General features: G+C 44.3%; 1 long non-coding RNA gene across 1 annotated transcript; it reads left to right on the forward strand.

Moving 5' to 3' along the window:
* The first annotated feature begins 313 nt into the window (after positions 1-313).
* Positions 314-21509, forward strand: LOC122672932. The gene is made up of 3 exons (XR_006334514.1): positions 314-327; positions 8572-8576; positions 21330-21509. It is a non-coding gene; the product is annotated as an uncharacterized LOC122672932 (long non-coding RNA).
* The last annotated feature ends 720 nt before the right edge of the window (positions 21510-22229 follow it).

Raw genomic sequence — 22229 nt, forward strand, 5'->3', positions numbered from 1 at the left:
ATTATCTCACATAGTGGGGGCCACTTATGCCATTCAGTCACTCTTTTTCTTAGAAGATGATTTACCCCAGGAGGAAAGAATCACAACCGGGCACTTTACATTACGGTGGAATGTAACAAGAATCAGGTCCCCTAGGTTCTGATAGACAATGGGTCCGCCCTCAATGTAATGCCCCTTAAAGCAGCCAGATGCATGGGTTTATCTCTAGACAAGATGAAGTCGTCCAGTCAAACCATCAGGGCATACGACAATTCCAGAAGGGAGCTAATTGGGATTCTTACCACCAGTGTCAAGATTGGACCAGCCTGCTTTACCATAGACTTCCAAGTCATCGACATTTAAACATCCTTCAATATGTTGCTTGGAAGACCATGGTTGCATTCAACAGGAGCCCTAGCATCAAGTCTTCATTAATAGCTGAAGTTCATAAATGACCAGAAAGTAATTACCATCTTTGGAGACCCAGAAATGCTACACACTTTGGCCAACATTGAAGTAGGTGGTTCATCCTCACAGGAAGTGCAGCTGGGTGGGTTTGAAATTGACCACATTTATACTACCTTTGCAAGTGAAGAAGATCAGAGTTTAGGGAAATTCTTGACGATGTGGAGCGAGGCCTCTGCAAAGATCATGAAAAAGATGAAATATTTCCCTGGATTAGGATTGAGAAAGAACCAACAGGGGGTACCGGCATTCCCAGAGATACCAGCCAATGCCAAACATTGTGGATTAGTGTTTAACCTGAAGAACCCAAGGAAGAAAGCCACAGGACAGAGGGACAATGCAGCGAATGACACGCCATACTTCAAAACTCTGAACGGGTACTTCATGAAAGAGGGAGAAGACTTCCCTTACTGTGGAAATCAAGAGCCATGGTTCAATCAAGAGCAGGGCGAATGTCTACCAGGACTTGAAATATTCTTTAAGAACGAAGTGGACTGGATAGCCATGGAATTGGATCAAGCCAGCAAGAAGGAAGTCATAGGGGATCAAGGGATCGGTGAGCTGTTCGAAATGGCGGTGATCATTGAAGAAGAGGAAGAAGGACCGGCACCACATCTTCTCATACAACCTCTCCAAGGATCCATAGCGAATTGGGCAAGAATGATGGAAGATTTCCATATTAATGAGTCTGAAGTTGTAACCAGCTCTAGCATAGGCCTGTCTAAGTCTGTCTTTGAGTCTGTATCTGAGTCCTGTGGAAATGTCCAGTCCATTGGGTCTGTCTGTGCTCTTCCCCTTATCATGAATGAAATTGCTGATTCTGAGTATGTTTCTTCTTCTTCTTCCTATTCTTCTGATGATGATAATGTCCTAGAACATCATAATTTGTTAGAACAATTGGAGCAAAGAAGAGCTCAACCCGTCCGAGAGGACACCCACCCCGTAAATATAGGGACCAATCAATGCCCTCGAATAATCAAAATTGGTGCTTCTCTTAACAATGACGAAACATCCCAAATGATCTCTCTCCTCAAGGAATTTGAGGAAGTCTTCGCCTAGTCCTACAAGGATATGCCCGGCATCGATCCAAAGATTGTGCAACATGAACTACCAACATATCCGGAGGCTCGCCCAGTCAAGCAGAAGTTAAGAAGGATGCGGCCGGAATGGAGTGAGAAGATCAGGGAAGAAGTCATCAAACAATGGAATGCAGGATTTCTCCAAGTAACCCAGTACCCTTAATGGTTATCCAATATTGTCCCAGTCCCTAAGAAAGATGGGAAGGTCAGAATGTGTGTGGATTTTTGTGACCTAAACAGGGTCAGCCCGAAGGATGATTTTTCGGTACCCCACATTGACATTTTGGTAGACAACACTGTAGGCCATGCTCTACTGTCCTTCATGGATGGTTTCTCAGGATATAACCAAATTAGTATGTGCCCGAAGGATAGGGAGAAAATTTCCTTCACCACACCCTGGGGTACATTTTGTTACAAAGTAATGCCTTTTGGGTTGAAAAATGCTGGGGCAACATATCAAAGAGCGGCCACGGCTATCCTATATGACATGATACACAAAGAAGTAGAGGTATATGTCGATGATATGATAGTCAAATCTGTTGACTGACAAGGCCATTTTACAGCTCTCAGAAAGTTTTTTGAAAGAATTAAAGAATACAAGCTAAGGCTGAACCCTCAGAAGTGTGTGTTTGGGGCCAAAGCAGGAAAATTACTAGGATTTCTTGTCAGCGAAAGAGGGATAGCAGTGGACCCTGACAAGATAAAAGCCATCACGGAAATGCCACCACCCCGGATAGAAAAAGAGGTACGAGGGTTTTTGGGCCGCATCCAATACATCAGTAGATTCATATCTTGGTTGACATCCACTTGTGAACCTATCTTCAAACTCCTAAGGAAGAAAGAGTCGAAAGAATGGAACGAGAAATGCCAAGATACCTTTATGAAAATCAAAGAGTATCTACTTTCTCCTCCTATACTTGTCCCTCCAGTGTTCGGTGAACCTTTGCTCCTATATTTGTTAGTAGGAGAAACAGCGGTCGGGTCAATGATGGCCCAAGTTGGCAAGGCGGATGGAGAAGAACACGCAATCTACTATGTAAGCAGGAAATTCCTTGAGTATGAAACTCGATATGCTCCAGTAGAAAAGACATGTACATCTCTGGTTTGGGTAACTAAGCTCCTGAGGCACTGCATGGTGTCACATCCCGTCAGGTTGATCTCTCGAATTGATCCAATAAAGTACCTCTTCGAGAAACCAGTATTGACAGGGAGAATGGCTAGGTGGTTGTTGTTATTATCAGAATTTGACATAACTTATGTCAGCCAAAAGTCTGTGAAAGGGCGGGCAATCTCCGACCATCTAGCAGCATTTCCCTCAGAGGATAATTCCTGAGCAATAGAGGACCTCTTCCCAGATGAAGATTTGCACTCCATAGAAGCCGAACCAACTAGAGGGTGGCAATTGTACTTTGATGGAGCCGCCAATCAAAAAGGATTTGGCGCAGGGGTATTATTGATAACTCCAGAGGATTTTTACTTGCCGATGGCCTTTAGATTGGAATTTAGTTGTACAAATAACATAGCAGAGTATGAAGCTTGTCCTATTGGATTAGAAATGACTCTGTCTGTAAGGGTTGACAAAATTAAAGTTTACGGAGTTTCCTCCGTTGTGATCTATCAAACACAAGGAAAGTGGAAGACTAAGGATGAGAAGCTGAAGCCCAACCAAGTTTATCTGGAACAACTGATGCAATGCTTCAAGGAAGTTTCTTTTGAGTATCTACCTAGGGATAGCAATCGGTTTACCGATGCTTTAGCCACTTTGGCGTCCATGGTAGAATGTGATACTCGGGACAAGATCCAGCCCTTCCTAATAGAAAGAAGGACCCGCCCAGCATATGGAGAACCAGTCAATACACTCACCGAGGATGGAAGGCCTTGGTATGCTCCAGTGGTCGACTACATCAAGGAAAGGAGGTACCCTGAAGAGTTTTTAGAAAGAGAGAAGAGGCATTTGCGAAAATATGCTACTCAATTCATCCTCCAAGAAAACTTGTTGTATAAGAGGTCTTATGATGGTATCCAACTATTATGTGTAGATGAGGATCAGGCTCAAATCATTATGGAAGAAATCCATCAAGGAATATGTGGACCACACATGAATGCAAGGATGCTGGCCAAGAAAATTCTCAGGATGGGATACTATTGGGTCACTATGGAAGCTGAGTGTGCTGCCTACGTAAGGCGATGTCATAAATGCTAGCTATGTGCCAACATTATTCATATTCCTCCGACTGAGTTGCACTCATTAAATGCCCCTTGACCATTTTCTACCTGGGGAATTGATGTAGTTGGTAAAATAACTCCAAAGGCTTCAAATGGACATCAATTCGTGTTAGTCGCCATCGACTATTTCACAAAATGGGTGGAGGGTCAATCTTATGCAGTTCTAACCTCCGCCAAGGTGGTAAAGTTCATAAAAGAGAATCTCATTTGCAGATACGGTGTGCCGCAACAGTTGATTTCAGATCAAGGCCTGCATTTTAGGGGAAAAGTGGAAGAACTCTGTAACCAATTTGGCATTAAGAGGCATAAGTCTACTACTTACCGGCCACAGACTAATGGAGCAGTAGAAGCAACCAACAAAAATACGAAGGTCATATTGCAAAAGATGGCAGACACACACAATGACTGGGTAGAGAAACTTTCACTAGCCTTATGGGCATATCAGACATCCATCCGAACCTCTACTGGAGCTACTCCGTATTCTCTGGTATATGGGACGAAAGCCGTATTACCGGTAGAAATTCAGGTCCCTTCTCTTCGAGTCTTACTCGATAGTCAATTGGCAGAAGGGGAATGGGTAAGGGCCAGATATGAAGAGCTCAATCTCCTGGATGAGAAAAGGATGAAGGCCATGGACAATCTCAAGAAATATCAGCAAAGAATGGCTAGGGCATTCAATAAGGGTGTCCGCACTCGAAGCATTGAAGAAGGAGATTTGGTCCTTAGAGAGCAGCGAGCTCCAATCTACGACCCAAGAGGAAAGTTTCGACCCAATTGGAGTGGACCCTATAAAGTCAAGACCATATTGCCAGGACAGGCGGTCCAACTCTCTGATCTTGAAGGAGAAGATCTTCGGGGTCTGGTCAATATGGACCAGCTAAAGAAGTATTTTGTCTGAGATATGCGAAGCAATTTGAACTACGTTCGACCTAAATCCTCCGAAGGGATACATAGGCAACTCGATGTATTCGGGTACGGTCTCAAAAAAAAAAAAAGAGAGAGGGCATTGTATTGGTTTCCTCCCATAAATTCCGCCAGCCGGCGTCCCTTGCACATATGAGTAAATCCCGCCATTTGGCCTTCTATTCCTTGACCTAGCTTAGGAGTAAAGTCATCTAGAGCTGGTTATTAATAAAGGATTTATTCATTCTGTGTCGCAAAATGCTAACCCAATCCTTGATGCAGGTAGTATGAGGGGACCAAAGAAAGAAGGACTCGATGAACAGTTGCGTCAGTGGACTCTCCGGATGAATGTGGACGAGCCTACACTTCTAAAGGATCACCATCTGATAGTATTGGGAAGAATCGATTGCTTCAAGCTCCATCATGACTTACTAAGGGAAGTGTTAAAGTGCTGGAACCCCCAATTGCATGCGTTTCGCTTCGAAAAAGTCTGGCTGGCTCCGACCATTGAAGAATTCCGGGCTTGCATGATGTCACCCCCTCGAGGAAAGTTGTTCCTCCCAACTATGAAGAAAGAACAGCTTTTCAAAATTTTGGGAGATTTCTTTGCCATGAATAAAAAGGAGTTAAAGCAAGTTCTCAATTATGACAAGGTGGATGCGTCGAAAGTTGTGAGGATCTTCAACAACAATGGATTTGAAGAAGAAAGACAGATCCAACGCAGAAAGCGAGCGTACTTATTCTGTATGATTGGGAGGTACTTGTTAGCATCTTCGGGAAAAGGCATGTCTCCAATAATTGCAGAAGTGGTTAGGAAAATTGAAGAAGGATGCAACATCGCTCCTACCATTTTAGCAGAAACATTCAAAGGATTTGATACAATGAGTCAGTCTCAGAAATACGAAACAGACTTCCTTCGTGGATCTCCGACGGTGTTCCTAATATGGCTGATGGAAAAACTAAAATTGGTAACACCAATTCCGTGTCCTCGCCTCTGGCCTATGCATTATCAAATAAAAAGGGAAAAGTCAGAATTCCACAAGGTCCAAGACTGGAAGAAATATTTGGAAGAGAAAGATATCCAAGAAATCCAATGGAACTGCCCTTGGATGAAGGCCGAGATAGAAAAACCAGAAACAACAGGGTACAATTATGTGAGATTCATGAGTTTAACTCACACCAGTTTTTATATCCCTTCCTTAGTATCTCCGAGGCAGGAATAACCTAAGATGGAGAATTTCAGAACTCCAGAGATGTGACACAAGAAGTGGTGATTCTGTTATCCGAAAAATGTTACAAATAAGTGATATCAATTTGATGTTCCTATCTTTACTTGTTTGTTTGTCCTTTCTCAATTTCTCTGTCCTTTCTCATAAAATAAAACCATTTACCAATGGAATTTGTGCTTCTAAGGAAAGGGATGGAGTCTCATGTGCATGTCAAAGAAAGAAATATCCAATGAATTCATAAACAATTCGTTTATGTGTACAAAAAAAAAGAAGAAGAAAAGTGTACATAAAAATTGCACCAGTATCCATACCAAAATGTAAAAACAAAAAAAAAACAAAAAAAAAAGAAGAGGGGAAGGAGAGTAAATGTACATAGTTGTAACAATACTTCCAAATAAAGAAAAAAAAAAGAACAAAAACAAAAAAGAAGAGGAGCGGTCACAACTCAGGGGAGTAATCGTCAACATCCAAGCCTTCCCCCTCTCCGCTTTGGGACGCCATCAGGGCATCCCTCTTGACCTCAGCCCACATAAGGTTGAGCTGCAACTGCTCATTTGCAAGCCTGAGTCTCTCAATCTCTCTCTGGCAATGGTCGAGCTCAACCCTCTAAAAACAAAAAAAGGAAGAAGAGAGAGAGGAAAATCAAAAGATAAGCATAAATAAAAATAATAATAATAATAATAAAAAAGAGAGAGAGGGGGGGGGGGGAAAGAGATGAAGCATTACCATCCTATGGCCCGCGTCCACACGCGAGATGATCGTCTCATCCATGCTCGCCATCATGCGCCTCATGTCGGCGTATCGGTTCGCATCCACCTAAACATGTCAATCATCCAAGATGTCAAGAATTTGAAAAATAACAAAAGTTAGGAAAGTTGGATGTGCTTACCCCATCATAAGGAAGAGGGAGGCCTAGGTCCGTGTCTGCAGCCCGAGGAGGTGGTAAAATGACCTCAACCATCCCAGGCTCGTGGTGGCGAATAAACCACGAATGATACCCTGGAATGTGGTCATCTGGACCAGAAATCCGTAGGGCTGGAACCTCTCCAGAAGGCCCAACACCTGACTCCACCTCCCCTACTTAGGAGGCGCGAGAAGAGCTCCCACCACCATAGACCCCTGGAATCATGGGGTGACCTAGAAACTGTCAAAAAAAAGAAACAAATCAGGATAAAAGCTAGCTTAACAATCTGAGGAGAAGAGGGAAAAATGGAGAAAATCCCACCTGAGGCCCCTCGTGGGTGAGGGGGACGCAGACTGTCTCTCGGAGAAGGAATTCGATATAGTCTGTCTCGGCTAGCACCAACCCAGTCGCAGGCTCACCAATCCTCCAGTGCTCGATCTCATCCCGATCCATCAAGGCTGGCTGATGGACCCGAGCAGGAGGAGGGCAGGGCACCAAACGAGCCTCAGACCACTGCGGGGACACTCGCTCTCCCAAGTAAAATGCAAACCCCCATGGGCCCTCGAAGAGGACCCTGCGAGTGGAGGGAGCTGAGGCCCTATCAAACAAGTCCGGCTCTAAAATCATCTCCCCCAAATAAGGGCGGAGAGAAGCCTGTCAAGTAAGAGTCAGGATTAATGCAAAAAAAAAAAAAGAGAGAGAGAAAGAGAAGAAAATAGAAAATAAGATAAACAACCACTTTAGATTTACCTCGATAGGCTGCAGCTCATTCAGGAGGCCACGAATGGACCCAAGGTCCTTATGGTAACTGCTCCTAAGTAAATGGAACTTACGTCATCGCGTAGTCTGAGGAAAGGTGGTTCCGGGGTCATCCCTAGGTCTGAAAGTGGGGACCCAGAACCGAAGGATCTCATAGCTCCACGTCTATAATAGATAATCATAAATGAGCTCAAATAAATAAGAATGGGATAAAAATAAAAAAGGGAAAGAGAGAAAGGAAAAGTTGAGAGAACTAACCCATAGGACATAGCAGCATCCGATCAGGTTCGGCGACCCCACAACCAGATAGTCTAGCATATCTAGGAAGTAGGCGTACGTCGAATCCCCCCAATCGTAGCCCGAGGCCACGTCAAAGGGCTCAAAAAAGCGAACATATACGGCATCGGCTGTCACCGTACCAGTCATATCGCTGAAGATCACCTCCGACAGCAAGAAGAGGAGGAAGCATCGAGCCTGCTGATCCTGAAGGATGGACGGCGACTGGTCTGTAACGACCCTCTCATCCCAGGTACCCCTCAGGACCGACGCAGGGATCTCTCTCCCTGTAACGGCAATCCCCAACTACTGCATGTAATACTCCAGGCGCTCTGATGGCTCTGTCAAGGCTTTGATCCTCTCCTTCAGAGTCAGTGTCACGGGTACCCCACCAAAGGGTAATCCCATGATCATGTAAAAATCTAGGGGGGTGACCGTCGCCTCACCAAAGGGAAGGTGAAATGTATGGGTGCTCGGCCACCACCTCTCTATCAAAGCCCTCGCAGTCCGACTGTCCAACTCGTGGGCTAGGGATGAGGCGATGTGTCCCAACCCAGTCCGAACTACCCGCCGCTGTACAGCCGGGCAGAGTATACGGTACCACTCTGAAACAGCCTCCAGCCCACAATACTTCTTGGGCGAAGGAAGGGGGCTGCCCTACAAAGAAAAATAAGGCAAATGGTTAGCCAAAATAATTGGGACAACAATTAAATAAATAGTAAAAAAAAAAAAAAAAAAGAGAGAGAGGGAGAGACTGTAAAAAGGGGGCATTACCTCGGTTTGCATGCCAAAAGATACTTAGGATAGTGTTTGATGGCATCGCTTTGATTTATGTGCCACTAGGTGCCTAGTATGGTATCTAGAGGCGTTACCTCGATTTGCATGCCAAAAGATACTTAGGGTAGTGTCTGATAACCTTTGCTTTGATTTGAGTGCCACTAGGTGCCTAGGGTGATATCTAGAGGCGTTACCTAGATTTGCATGCCAAAAGACACTTAGGATAGTGTTTGATGGCATCACTTTGATTTGCGTGCCATTAGGTGCCTAGGATGGTATCTAGAGGCGTCACCTCAATTTGTGTGCCAAAAGATACTTAAGATAGTATCTGATGGCCTTTGCTTTAATTTACGTGCCACTAGGTGCCTAGGGTGGTATCTAGAGGCATCACCTAGATTTACGTGCCAAAAGACACTTAGGGTAGTGTCTAATGGTCTTGCCTTGATTTACGTGCTACTAGGTGCCTAGGGTGGTATCTAGAGGCATTACCTAGGTTTGCATGCTAAAAGATACTTAAGGTAGTGTTTGATGGCATCGCTGTGATTTACGTGCCACTAGGAGCCTAGGGTGGTATCTAGAGGGGTTACCTTAATTTGTGTGCCAAAAGACACTTAGGGTGGTGTCTGATGGCCTTGCTTTGATTTACGTGCCACTAGGTGGCTAGGGTGATATCTAGAGGTGTTACCTAGGTTTACGTGCCAAAAGACACTTAGGATAGTGTTTGATTGCATCACTTTGATTTGCGTGCCACTAGGTGGCTAGGGTGATATCTAGAGGCGTTACCTAGGTTTATATGCCAAAAGACACTTAAGGTAGTGTTTGATTGCATCACTTTGATTTGCATGCCACTAGGTGCCTAGGATGGTATCTAGAGGCGTTATCTAGATTTGCATGCCAAAAGACACTTAAGGTAGTATCTGATAGCTTTGCTTTGATTTGCGTGCTACTAGGTGCCTAGGATGGTATCTAGAGGCGTTACCTAGATTTGCATGTCAAAAGACACTTAGGATAGTGTCTGATGGCTTTGCTTTGATTTGCGTGCCACTAGGTGCCTAGGATGGTATCTAGAGGTGTTACCTAGATTTGCGTGCTAAAAGACACTTAGGATAGTGTCTGATGGCCTCGCTTTGATTTGCGTCCCATTAGGTGCCTAGGGTGGTATTTAGAGATGTTACCTAGGTTTGCATGCCAAAAGACACTTAGGGTAGTGTTTGATGGCATCGCTTTGATTTACGTGCCACTAGGTGCCTAGGATGATATCTAGAGGCGTTACCTAGATTTGTGTGCCAAAAGACACTTAGGGTAGTGTCTGATGGCCTCGCTTTGAGTTACGTGCCACTAGGTGCCTAGGAGGGTATCTAGAGGCGTTACCTAGATTTATGTGTCAAAAGACACTTAGGGTAGTGTCTGATGGCCTCGCTTTGATCTACGTGCCACTAGGTGTCTAAGAGGATATCTAGAGGCGTTACCTAGATTTACGTGCCATTAGGTGCTTGGGGCAAAATCTAGGGACGTTACCTCAAATCTATGCGGTGAGGTATGAAGCTAATATAAATAAAATGCATAAATTGAAAGGGAAAGAGTAAGAGTACTGACCTGGCCCCATTTGGAGTGGCAACCATGGCGGGCAGTGTTGGCTAGGGTAACCCCTGAAGGATACCATGCAGCTCGTGCATCACGAGTAGTAGTACCGAGTAGTGGCTCTCGGTGAGACTGGCGTCCTCGTCGGCGGAAAGACATGATGTGAGTGAAGTCAAAAATCAAAAACAGCAAAGCTTCGCAGCAGAAATGAGAGTGAAGAAATGAGGGAGGGAGCCCTCTATTTATAAACTCTCCATCATGTGCACGACGCCGCGGAATTCTCCACGGTCCCGTGGGACAGCGGCCCACGGCGCCGTGGAGGTTTGCTCATGGAGCTGTGAAGTCTGGCACGAAGCCGTGCACGCAGGGCCATGCAAGCACGGTGTTGCCCATACACAGGGCTGTGCAGACCCCCACACGACGCCGTGGACCCAAAAAAAAAAAAATCCCCAGTGAAATCCCTCAATACTGAATGCTTCGATCGAGTGGTGCCTTATCACCCTCCAAACTTGATGGTTTCGGTCGAGTGGCACCTTATAACCATCCAAGTTTGACTTTCGGTCGAGTGGTGCCTTATCACCCTCCAAACTTGATGGTTTCGATCGAGTGGCACCTTATAACCATCCCAGTTTGACTTTCGATTGAGTGGTGCCTTATCACCCTCAAATTTGATCTTCGGGCTGAGTGGTGCCTTATCAAGATCTTCAGTCGAGTGGTGCCTTATCACCCTCCAAACTTGATGGTTTCGGTCGAGTAGCACCTTATAACCATCCAAGTTTGACTTTCGGTTGAGTGGTGCCTTATCACCCTCAAATTTGATCTTCGGGCCGAGTGGTGCCTTATCTAGATCTTTGGTTGAGTGGTGCCTTATCACCCTCAAAATTCTATCCTAGTGGAATCCCTCATATTCGATCTTGTGGGCCGAGTGGTGCCTTATATAGATCTTTGGTCGAACGGTGCCTTATCACCCTTAAAAATTGTTTGAGCAATGCTCACAAGATAAAGATTTGGTTCTTCCGAGTTTTTCTTTTGAGGATTATTGAAAGATTTCATCGTGATTAACCGCCTATTTTTAGCAACTCTGTCGCCTTTGAGCAAAGCGTCAGCAATACATGCTCTTGGTGACAAAATTAGTCGATCTTTTATCTTTACCCTTCGGCTGTTGGCACAGGCCTCGGCCAAAGAGGGGCAAACTGTAGACGCTGATTTTTTGTCACCCCCTAATTGGCAATGATGACAACGTAACATGGACGATGGACGACGCACTCTCCCTCTTTTTTGACCCAAGATACCTGACCCATAAGACCAAGAGCCATGCTGAGCACAAAATGGCCCATTTTAGGCCCAAAAACAAGGAAAAATGGCACTGCGCTCCCACGGCGCCGTGGACTCTTCCCACGGTGCCGTAGATGCCTTCCCACTGCATCGCGGGTGCCTTCCCATGGCACCGTGGGGATTTGTACCAGATTTCCACGGCGCCATGAGGGGGTGTGACATCAGCTCACTGACGTCACCCACGACACCGTGGAAAAGTCTCCCACGGTGTCGTGGAGGACTTATTCGACTAGGAGAGAGAAGGGGTCCCTCCCTATAAATAGGAGGGTCTCCTCCCACATTTCCCAAGGAATTTTGGGTGGAGAGACCCTCCCCAAGTGATTCCTAGCCTCTTTTCCTCCCTTTTCACCCTCATTTCTCCTCCTTCTCTCATGAGAGTGTAAGTGCTTTAAATTTTCTTGTGGCAGACAGATCCTTCGATTGTCCCTCTGAGTATAGAGCGTTTTTGCTCCTTGGCGTTGTTATCCCGTCTGTGCAAGGATAACCATCAAAACTCCTTTATTACAGACGTTATTCTGGCTGTTTACCCCTCTCCAAATCACTTGAAAGAGCCGTTACTCTGCCGAGAAAAAATCGGCGTCAGTCCATTCGTCTATCTCCCCTGAGCCAGGGGAATACAACCATACAGGTATAATTACTGCATTTTTGTTGATTCAATGTAGTCCTTTCATATTTCATCGTTTTAGTCCGCATTTGTCGTATATGTAATGCAGTTTATTATGCTTTAGTTCAATTCATAGCATCTAAATGTAGTTCATAATATCCCCCATCCCTGTAATAAAAGAGAGAGAACATTCGTCCTTATGTAGCATCTAACACAGAGAGACTGGCTTCGGCCGGGCGAGGTGGGTGCCTAACACCTTCCCACACTCATAACCTGACCCCTTACCTGAACCTTTGGTCGGACCATATGGAGTCACGTAGCCCGATTCCGCTCACAACGAATAGGGCTACACTTAATGGGTCCTAGGCCCTAACCCTAGGTGGCGACTTCACATTACATTAGCATATTTTAATGCATGATCCCAATCCCCTATTTATCAATATTATACATTGACAATATTATCCATATCCATACACACACACACACATATATCTCCCAAAACCCTATGTCGCCATATACCATAAGGGCTGAGGAACCCTCGTCCCGAGGACCACGGTACTTACAGTAGCTAAGACACCCTTTGAGTTGTGGAAAGGGCGTAAGCCCAACATTCAACACCTTAGGGTATGGGGTTGTATAGCGCATGTGCGACAGCAATAGACAGACAAGTTAGAATCCAGGACTTCGAGATGCTATTTCTTAGGCTACCCCAAAGGCACGATAGATTATTATTTCTATGACCCGGTTGACCAAAAGGTCATTATAAGTAAACACGTCACATTTCTGGAGGAAGAAATATTGACCAAGAGGTCCGAACCTGTAGTCATTAAAGAGCTATTGGATAGCTTAGAAACTTCACTTCCAGAAACGAGACTGAAATACCAACACCTCAAGAACCTCGACGCAGTGGAAGGACTATTAGACTACCCATTAGGTTTACTCTTCTAACCAAAGAGGACCAAACAGTGGAAGAGTTCCACATGGTATCGGTTGAATCGGATGATGATCCGATGACATACTCTGAGGCTCTTAAGGATGTTGATGCCACTAGGTGGCTGGAGGCAATGCGCTCTGAAATCGATTCGATGCATTCCAACAAGGTCTGGACTCTAGTCGATCCACCACTTGGCGTTAAGCCGATTGGATGTAAATGGATCTTAGGAAGAAGGGTGCGGATGGAAAGGTCGAAAGATTCAAAGTGAGACTGGTGGCAAAGGGCTATACCCAGAAAGAGGGTATAGACTATAAGGAAACCTTTTCACCAGTGGCGATGATGAAGTCCATCAGGATTTTATTGGCTATCGCGGCACACTTTGATTATGAGATCTAGCAGATGGATGTGCAAACTGCATTTCTGAATGGATTTCTGTAAGAAGAAATCTATATGCAACAGCCAGAGGGGTTCTCTTCCTTGGAGGAAGAAAGAAAAGTGTGCAAATTGCAGAGGTCCATTTATAGACTGAAGCAGGCTTCCAGAAGCTGGAACATCAGGTTTGATCAATCAATCAAATTGTTTGGTTTGATCAAAATATGGATGAACCATGCGTTTACAAGAAGATCAGTGGGAGGACAGTACGTTTTCTTGTCTTATACATAGATGACATATTGCTGATGGGTAACTTCGTCAGTGAAATAGTGGTTATCCACAACGTTTTCGATGAAAGACCTTGGTGAAGCTAGCTATATCCTTGGGATCAAACTCGTGAGAGATCCCCAGAAAAAGATGCTAGGCTTGTCACAGGCTACCTATATAGACAAAGTCCTGGCCAGATTTAGCATGGAGAACTCCAAATGGGGAAATGTCCCTTTCCAACATGGAGTCAGTCTTCTAGATCTCAATGTCCTCAGTCTCAGACAGACATTGAAGAAACGAAGAGGATTCCCTATGCCTTAGCAGTAGGGAGTCTTATGTACACTATGTTGTGTACGAGGCCAGACATTTTCCATGCGGTAGGTATGGTAAGTTGTTACCAATCTAATCCTAGACGGGAGTATTGGAGTGTTGTCAAGAATATCCTCAAATACCTGAGGACTACGGAATATTTCTTGGTTTTTAGATCTGATCAGTTGTCAGTTCTGGGTTACACAGACTCGGATTTTCAAACTGACAAGGATGACAAAAAATCCACGTCTGAGATGGTATATCTAAGGGGTGGAGGTGCCATTACATAGAGGAGTGCAAAATAGAAATCTACAGCCAATCCCAATTTTTAAGAATAGCCGCATCATGATGTGGCTAATAAGGTGTTTGGGTCAGGAAGTTCCTAACGTTTCTGGAGTAGTCCCTGATCTTGTCAAAGGCCCTATTCTCCTGTTATTTGACAACAGAGGGGTCATTGCACAAGCTAAGGAGCCTAGGGCTCATCAAAGGAACAAGCACGTGCAGCGGAAGTATCATCTCATCAGAGAGATTATCCAGTAGAGCGACGTGAGTATCTCCAAAGTGGACACAACTGAAAATGTATCAGATACCATGACAAAGGGTTTATCTCCTAGAGTGTTTGAAAAACACATGGAGGGCATGGGTTTAAAATGTATGGGAAATTGGCTTTGATGTACAAGTGGAAAATTGTTAGATTTATGTGTCCATCAAACTTGGTTCGGTCCGGTTCATTCCGATTTTGCTTTGTATTGAACTTTTATACATTTTAGTTTAATATTATCATATGCGATATAAACTTTTTGAGCATTATGTGTCCATAAGTTTTACTTAAAATGATAGTCACGACTAGGGTTTGGGCTGGGCACCCTTATCATATGGTCATCGCATTGGGTATGCCTAGACATGTGATGTTAGGGTACGAATGCGAGTACTCACATGATTGATGTGTGTATTGGTGAAGAATCTACTTTGTCGATTTCCTCATGTATTACTGCTAGATGTAGGAAGGGATAGACATGTGTCACCGACACCCTTTGCCTGAGGGAACCCTGTCATTGCAAAGTGTGATCGCATTCTTTGGTTCATCAATGACTGAGACTCAAGTGAGTCAAAGTCGGTGTTCTAGGAATACGTGAACACTTTGTGAGTGAAGGAGTTACTCAACATGGTCACCACTGCCCGGTTGAGGAACACCAAGATTGAGACTGTTTGTGTATAGTCGGATCGAAATCTGGATCCAGTGCCGTTTTGGAAATGGTTTTTGTAAAATCTATTTTACATAAAATAATAGATTATATATGATTCTTTGAAGAAAGTGTTTTATCGAGTTTTGCGGGACCTGATTAGATGCACAGACACTCTTATATGGACATGTACTATGGAATGGGGTGTGATAGTACAAGTGTACATGCCCTAGATTCCATAATGATGGTGTTGATTAGTGGGAGGGTTGTACATGATAATTTGTTATCATGTAGGCTTCGTTTGGTTGCAAGGGGAATTAAAGGGAAGGGAAGTGAAATTTTCATACTTAGAAAAGAAACTTTTGTAATCATTACCCCATATGACTATATCATTAACCCTAAATCATACCATGTTTGTTCATAAAATTTCACTTTACTTTGCATCCATTTCCCTTTGGTTTAAAAAGTAAAATAAAAATTACATGTAAAATGTATAATTGCTAAATATGGTAAGAAATTAAAGTAATTTATACAATTACATGGAATAATGATTATAAAAGTTTCTCTTTTTTGTTTGAAAATTTTTCCTTCCCTTCCCTTTAATTCCCCTTCCAAACAAACGTAGCCGTAGGGAGTTATTTAGAATTTACTATATTAATTGGTTCTTTATTTAATTAATGGATATGATGCTAATTGTAATTATCCATAAATTTAAATAATGTAACTAATTAAATCATTCCCTATTAGATTCTACTTCTTCACCTATTAGAAGCACTTTGAGTTTAAACAGAACTGTCAAACAAAGACAGAGAGAGTTAGACTCTCACAAGGTTTTATCTAAATCCATCTAGGGATTTAATTAAACCCCATTATTATAAATCGGGACCAAAACGCAGAGGGGGAGGAAGGTCTCCACGTTTTCTGGCTCCCCCCCTCTTGGATGTGTTTTGGTCCATCTTTCCCTCTTGTGATCTCTTCTTCTTCTTCTTCTTGTTTCTCTCTTCTGTGATTGAGAGTTAGAATTTGAGAAACCCATATCTGTGCTTGAAGAATTGAAGAGTATCTAGGATTGGCTTGAAGAACCTTGGCTGCACCATTGGAGGTTCAGAACTGTTTACTTGGAGTGCTCATTGGAGGAAGAACCACTGTCTATTGGAGGAGCAACAATTAAGGCTCATTAGGTTAGCAGTTCTATATGAATTCCTCTTGATTTTAATTATTAATTATTTATGGGATGCGAAAGAAACCCGAATCGATTTATTTTTGTTGTGCATTCGGGTATGGGATGGATCCCTCTTTCCATGTGATGGATTAGAGATGAATTTTCTCCATCTGTTTTGGGTTCCATAATTGCATGGGACACAAAAGAGAAGGGTAGGGCATTGGTTTATCAGACCAAATCCTAATTGGGGTGCACCAGGGTTCCCATGGGCGACCATAGGAAACCCTAAAATTTAAATAGGGCACCCATGGGCGACCATGGACTAACCCAGGGCGTGCAATACCCTAATTGATTTATAATTGGTTTCCCTGGGAACCATGACTTGATCTCAGGACCGTAGTTTGACCTACACACCTAGCCTTCCCCCAGCGAGTCACTTGGAGAATGAAAGGAGCCGACTCATCAAGGAGGTCAGGGGCATGTATCCCAAGAACCTCATAGCACCAGACCTATCAAGGAAATAAGAAAGCGATATCAAGAACCAAACAAAGATTGAGGGCTTAAAAAAAAAAAGAAAGGAGAGATCAGGGGAGCGAAGCATACCCAAAGAACGTAGGCGTAGCCGATCAAGCCAAGAGCGCAAAAGGCAAGACGATCCAACATCCTCAGAAAGTGAGCATAGGTAGACTCACCCCAGTCAAAGGACACTGCCTCATAGAAATCCTCAAAGAAACAAGCAAGAATAGTGTCTGTGTGGCCTCGCCCGTCACAGAAAAGAACATTGGAGACAAGATAAAGGAGAAAATTCCTAGCAGCCTAATCCAATAACTCCCTGGGGGAGTTGTCATCAATGACACGGTTGTCCCACTCCTTCTTCAGGGAGGACAAGAGAATGACACAAGATGTCATTGTGAAACCTAGGAGATCCCCAATATCCTTAAGGAACCTCGTTTTAAGGGAAGGAGTCACAGAAACAGGTTTCCTAGTGAAGGGGATCCCTATAATCATGAAGAAGTCTAGAGGAGTGATGGTTACCTCCCCAGCAGGCAGGTGAAATGTATGACTTGACGGCCACCAATGGTCTACAAAAGCATGAACTACGGGAGTGTCCAGCTTGGGCAAAACTACCTGAGCAGTATGCCCCAAGCCAGTCAAGTCCATCCTCTCCCTCATAGCAGGATGAAGGCGCAAGTACCATGACAAGACGTCATTGGTACGATAGTACTTCTTGTAACCAGGGGAGTAAAGCTCCTACAACATATTGGGTGGCAATCAAATACTGAACAAGAATATGCATTGCATAAAAAGAGAAGAAAAGGCGAGCACCACTTACCTTCTTGAGAGCTTGACCCCAGATGGTGTAGCACTTGTGGAGCGCGGTGTCCACCAAAATACTGCCTGTGTATCACTCCGGCTTCAGATCGCTGGACAACTTGGAGAAAGAAGATGACGGGCTGCCTCGTTTGGATGAAGAATGGTGAATGGCTCACAAGGGAGATGAAAAAACCAGGAAGAAAGAGAAAAATGAGAAAAAGCAGGGAAGAGAGAGGGGAGAGCCCAAGAAGGAAAACCAAGCAAAGGGAGAGGGGGAGGTGAGAAATGAGGTCCACCCCCCCCCCTTTTATAGAAATTGTGGACTTGGTAGCCCCGCAGGCTTTGGGTGAGCGCCTAGTGGCACCACGTGGCACCATCGCACAGGCCCACGGCCTGGCATGGAAGCGCCGCACAGGTCCGCGGCCTCATGTAGCAGCACCGCGGCTAAAAAAAAAAATCTTGGGGTTATAATGCCATCTCATCGTATATTCTTGAAAAACCGGTCACAATGCCATCTCATCTTATGTTTTTGAAAAACCGGTTGTGATGCCATCTCATCATATGCTTTCTAAAAATTGTTACGATGCCATCTCATCGTATGTTTTCCAAAAATTGGTCGCGATGCCACCTCATCGTACATTTTTCCTCAGCGGTAGCGATGCCATCTCATCGTATATTTTCCAAAAATTGGTTGCAATGCCACCTCATCATACATTTTTCCCCAGTAGTTGCGATGCTATCTCATCATATGTTTTCCAAAAAGTGGTCGTGATGCCATCTCATCGAACTTCTTTTCCCCAGTCGGTCACGATGCGGTCTCATTGTTGCACATTTCAAAATTTGGTCGCGTTGCCGTCTCATCGTTGCACATTTCAAAAATTCGATCACGATGCCATCTCATCGTTACACATTTCAAAATTCGATCGCGATGTCGTCTCATTGTTGCACATTTTAAAATTCGATCGCGATGCCATCTCATTGTTGCACATTTCAAAATTCGGTCGCGATGCCGTCTCATCATTGCACATTTCAAAATTTGGACGTAATGCCGTCTCATTGTTGCACATTTCAAAATTCGGTCGCCATACCGTCTCATCGTTACACATTTCAAAATTCAATCGCGGTGCCGTCTCATCATTGCACATTTCAAAATTTGGTCGCGGTGCCATCTCATTATTTGGTCGCTATGCCATCTCATCTTTTGGTCGCGATGCCATCTCATCGTTTGGTTGCAATGCCATCTCATCGTTCAGTAACGATGCCATCTCATTGTTTGGTCACGATGCCATCTCATCGTACGTCCCCAAGGAAAAATTTGGTTAGCATGCCTTTCAAATTGAGCATCGCTCAAAGCCATTACCCTTTTTGAACTTTTGATCACCCATTTGCTGAGATAGGTTTTGGTGTTCAGAACTACAAAAAGAATTTTCATCGAATGGTTTGTTGAGATAGGTTTTATCATTCACCAAGCGATTTACCGAGTTAGGTTTTATTGTTCAAAACTTCGTTACCTATGAGCAAAGTGGCGATAGTAGTTGCTCAACCAGAGGAAGTTTACCGAAAGGTTTACTAAGGGACCCCTATTACCTTTGAGCAAAGTAATAGAGTAGTTGCTCGACCCAAGGAGGATTACTGAAAAGTTTACCAATGGGACACCGTCACCTATGAGCAAAGTGACGGTAGTAGTTGCTCAAAAGATTTGTCGAATGGTTTATCAAGATGCGGTTCTATCGTTCAACTCCACCACCTATGGGCAAAGTGGCTGTGATGCATGCTCTTGGTGACAAAATCAAGCGGTCTTTGTATTTGTCCTTCGACTATTGTCACAAGTCTCAGCCAAAGAGGGGCAAATTGTAGACGTTGAATTTTCCCACCCTCATCAATGACGACAACCGGACGCGAAAGACTGGTAATTCCCTTTAAATACTCCTTTCCTTTGGGGTAACTCGGACACCCCCTATTCCATTTTGTTTCCACCCATGGTCCCCTCGCATCCCCCGGAATGACCCCACACGACACCCTCGCCTGAAACCCTAACCCAGCGACATCACGCGCGGCCATAATACTGCGCAGTAGCATCGTGCACGGCCGCAGCACTACTTGGCAGCACCGCGCTTGGCCACGCGATGTCGTGGCCAAGCACCGCGCTCGACCGCAGCACCACCCCGCAGCGCTGCGCTTGGCCGTGGTGTCGTGTGACAGTATCGCTCCCGGTTGTGGCGCGGCGAGGCAACGCCACATCCAAGGAAATTTCCCCCTTCGCGGCATCGTCAGGGTACGGAAATGAGATTTTTTCATCCGGCAGCACCGCCAAATCTCCCGCGGCGCAGCCAGACAGATTTTTGCCTATAAATAGCCCCCCGCATTTCAACAAGGTCCCAAGTGGAGGAGAGAGGGGACCCCAGAGCTCCACTTTTTCAGTTTTTTCCTTTTTCCTATTTTTGGGGCCCTGCCCCTGTCCGGTGTTGAGCCTTCGAGCCTAGTCCCTCTGTCTGGAGTCCGGGTCCTCCGGACTCGCCTTTCCTAACCCGATTCTGTCCAAAAACCCGAAACCTCCAATGGCCTAGTCCCCTTGCCCGATGTCCTAATCCCCAGTTTTTGAAGCACTTTTCGACGTCGTTATTCTGTCTGAGAGCCTAGTACACGACACCCTAGCTTTCGAAGCTCTCCGACGCTGTTATTCTATCCGAGGTCTCAGTGCCCGACACTTGTACGCCGTTATGCTACCCGACATCCGGGTAAGCACTCCCCAAATATTTTTTTGACGTCGTTACTTTGTTCGACAAAGGATAAACCAGTCGTCTGCCTCCACCTGAGCTGGGGGACGCAATTCATCCTGTATAACTGCATTGATTTAAACGCATACAGGTATTTAACTCTTTCATCGCATTTTAATTCTGTGACAATGTAGACTTTTAAATTACGACTGTGTAGTGTACAGTAGTTAATTTAATTAAGCAGTTTGCGCATCATTTTAACCGTACATGTGGGAACAGGGCATTTATGAAGGAAGAATATTTGAAAACCAGCATTTAGTAGAAAGACCGGTTTTACTGGGAGAGGTGGGTGCCTAACACCTTCCCACTCTAGTAACCTGACCACTTACCCCGAACCTCTGACCAGACTAAACGAAGTCCCGTTGCCCTTCACAGGGCTACACCAATGGGTCCTAGGTCCTAATCCTAGGTGGCGACTCCATTTCATGTAATTATATGACCCTCATCCCCTGATAAATCATAACCATTTGAGAAGACGCATTCCTTCTCTCTCCAACCGAGGAGCATAACCACCAAACCTCCCACCAAGCTGCTGTGTGGAAAAAACCCACAGTGGTTCCTGGGGAAAGGAATGGATCCTCACATGCACCAAAACCAATTTATTGAAAGAAAAAGCACCCACCTGGTATTGGCAACATCACACACTCTTTTGTGATTGGATTGCCTATGAATATTCAATAAAATTCACTACGGCATCCATAAATGAACCAACAATTAATCATGCAGAGCAAACCATTGCATGACCCAACAATGTTGAAATCCATTTTATCTTCTTGTTCCCCATACTTCCACGTATACTCCCACACAATTTCCGTTGCTTTCCACATAGATTTTTGTTCTTTATCTCTATCCAACAAAACTAACTTATCTGCACAAAAGCTATCATAACGAAGTATACGGTGTGGTCGATCCTTTGCTCTTTCAAGCTACAATTTAACGAATGATGGGTCTTCTTCTATCAAACTGAACCAGCTTTTACAAACGCTCTTGAATCACATAAGAAACTCTATGGGGAGCCTTGACAATATTGTTGAGATAATCTCTGAAGGTAGATGATGATGATGATGCTTAACTTGTTCATCTTCCATTTGGTTGGGTGGGTGTCACTTTGTCTTTCGATTTCTGTAACTTTGGTAGATAAAGCATTCTTTGAGCAGTCAAACTAAGACATAATCGAAGATAGTCGAAATTAGATACTTTCGAACAAGAGGAGCGGCTCCTTTGAAATAAGATTATTGAGATCAATGGGATCTGAGAGATTTCCATAATCATAATCATAACCTATTCTTCTAGCATTCAACATGATAAACATAATCCGCTCTTACCATGATCCATCATCCATCTTAGATTGGAATTAAGCATGGCATACATTAATACTTCCATAACAGCATACTAATTAGCACACACATGCATGAATGGCATTCTATGCAAGTCACACAAAAACATTCCATAAATTAAGTCCAAGTGTCTAATCCACTCATAATTGTCGTATCATATACCCTCGGATTCCATGCACGTATACGCTTTGATCACAGGTGTAGGTTACTCTAAAAAGTTACATTTCAAAGAAGCTATAGGTGATTGAGGGTTTGTGGTTCAAGATCAAACTCAAAAACCCACAATACAGTGCATTCTGGCCTTTGCAGAGGATCCTTGCGGATGCTGTTTTCATCATCGACACAGCTCAGAATTGCTGTTCTTTAGCATAACTCGGGTCTATGCTTGGCCTGAGGTATTGGGGTCTATGAGGGGTCATTGTTGGAGTAATTTTAGTCTCCTAAACTCCCATGTAC

The sequence above is a fragment of the Telopea speciosissima genome, chromosome 8 (genome assembly GCF_018873765.1).
Source record: "Telopea speciosissima isolate NSW1024214 ecotype Mountain lineage chromosome 8, Tspe_v1, whole genome shotgun sequence".
NCBI classification, from domain to species: Eukaryota; Viridiplantae; Streptophyta; class Magnoliopsida; order Proteales; family Proteaceae; genus Telopea; species Telopea speciosissima.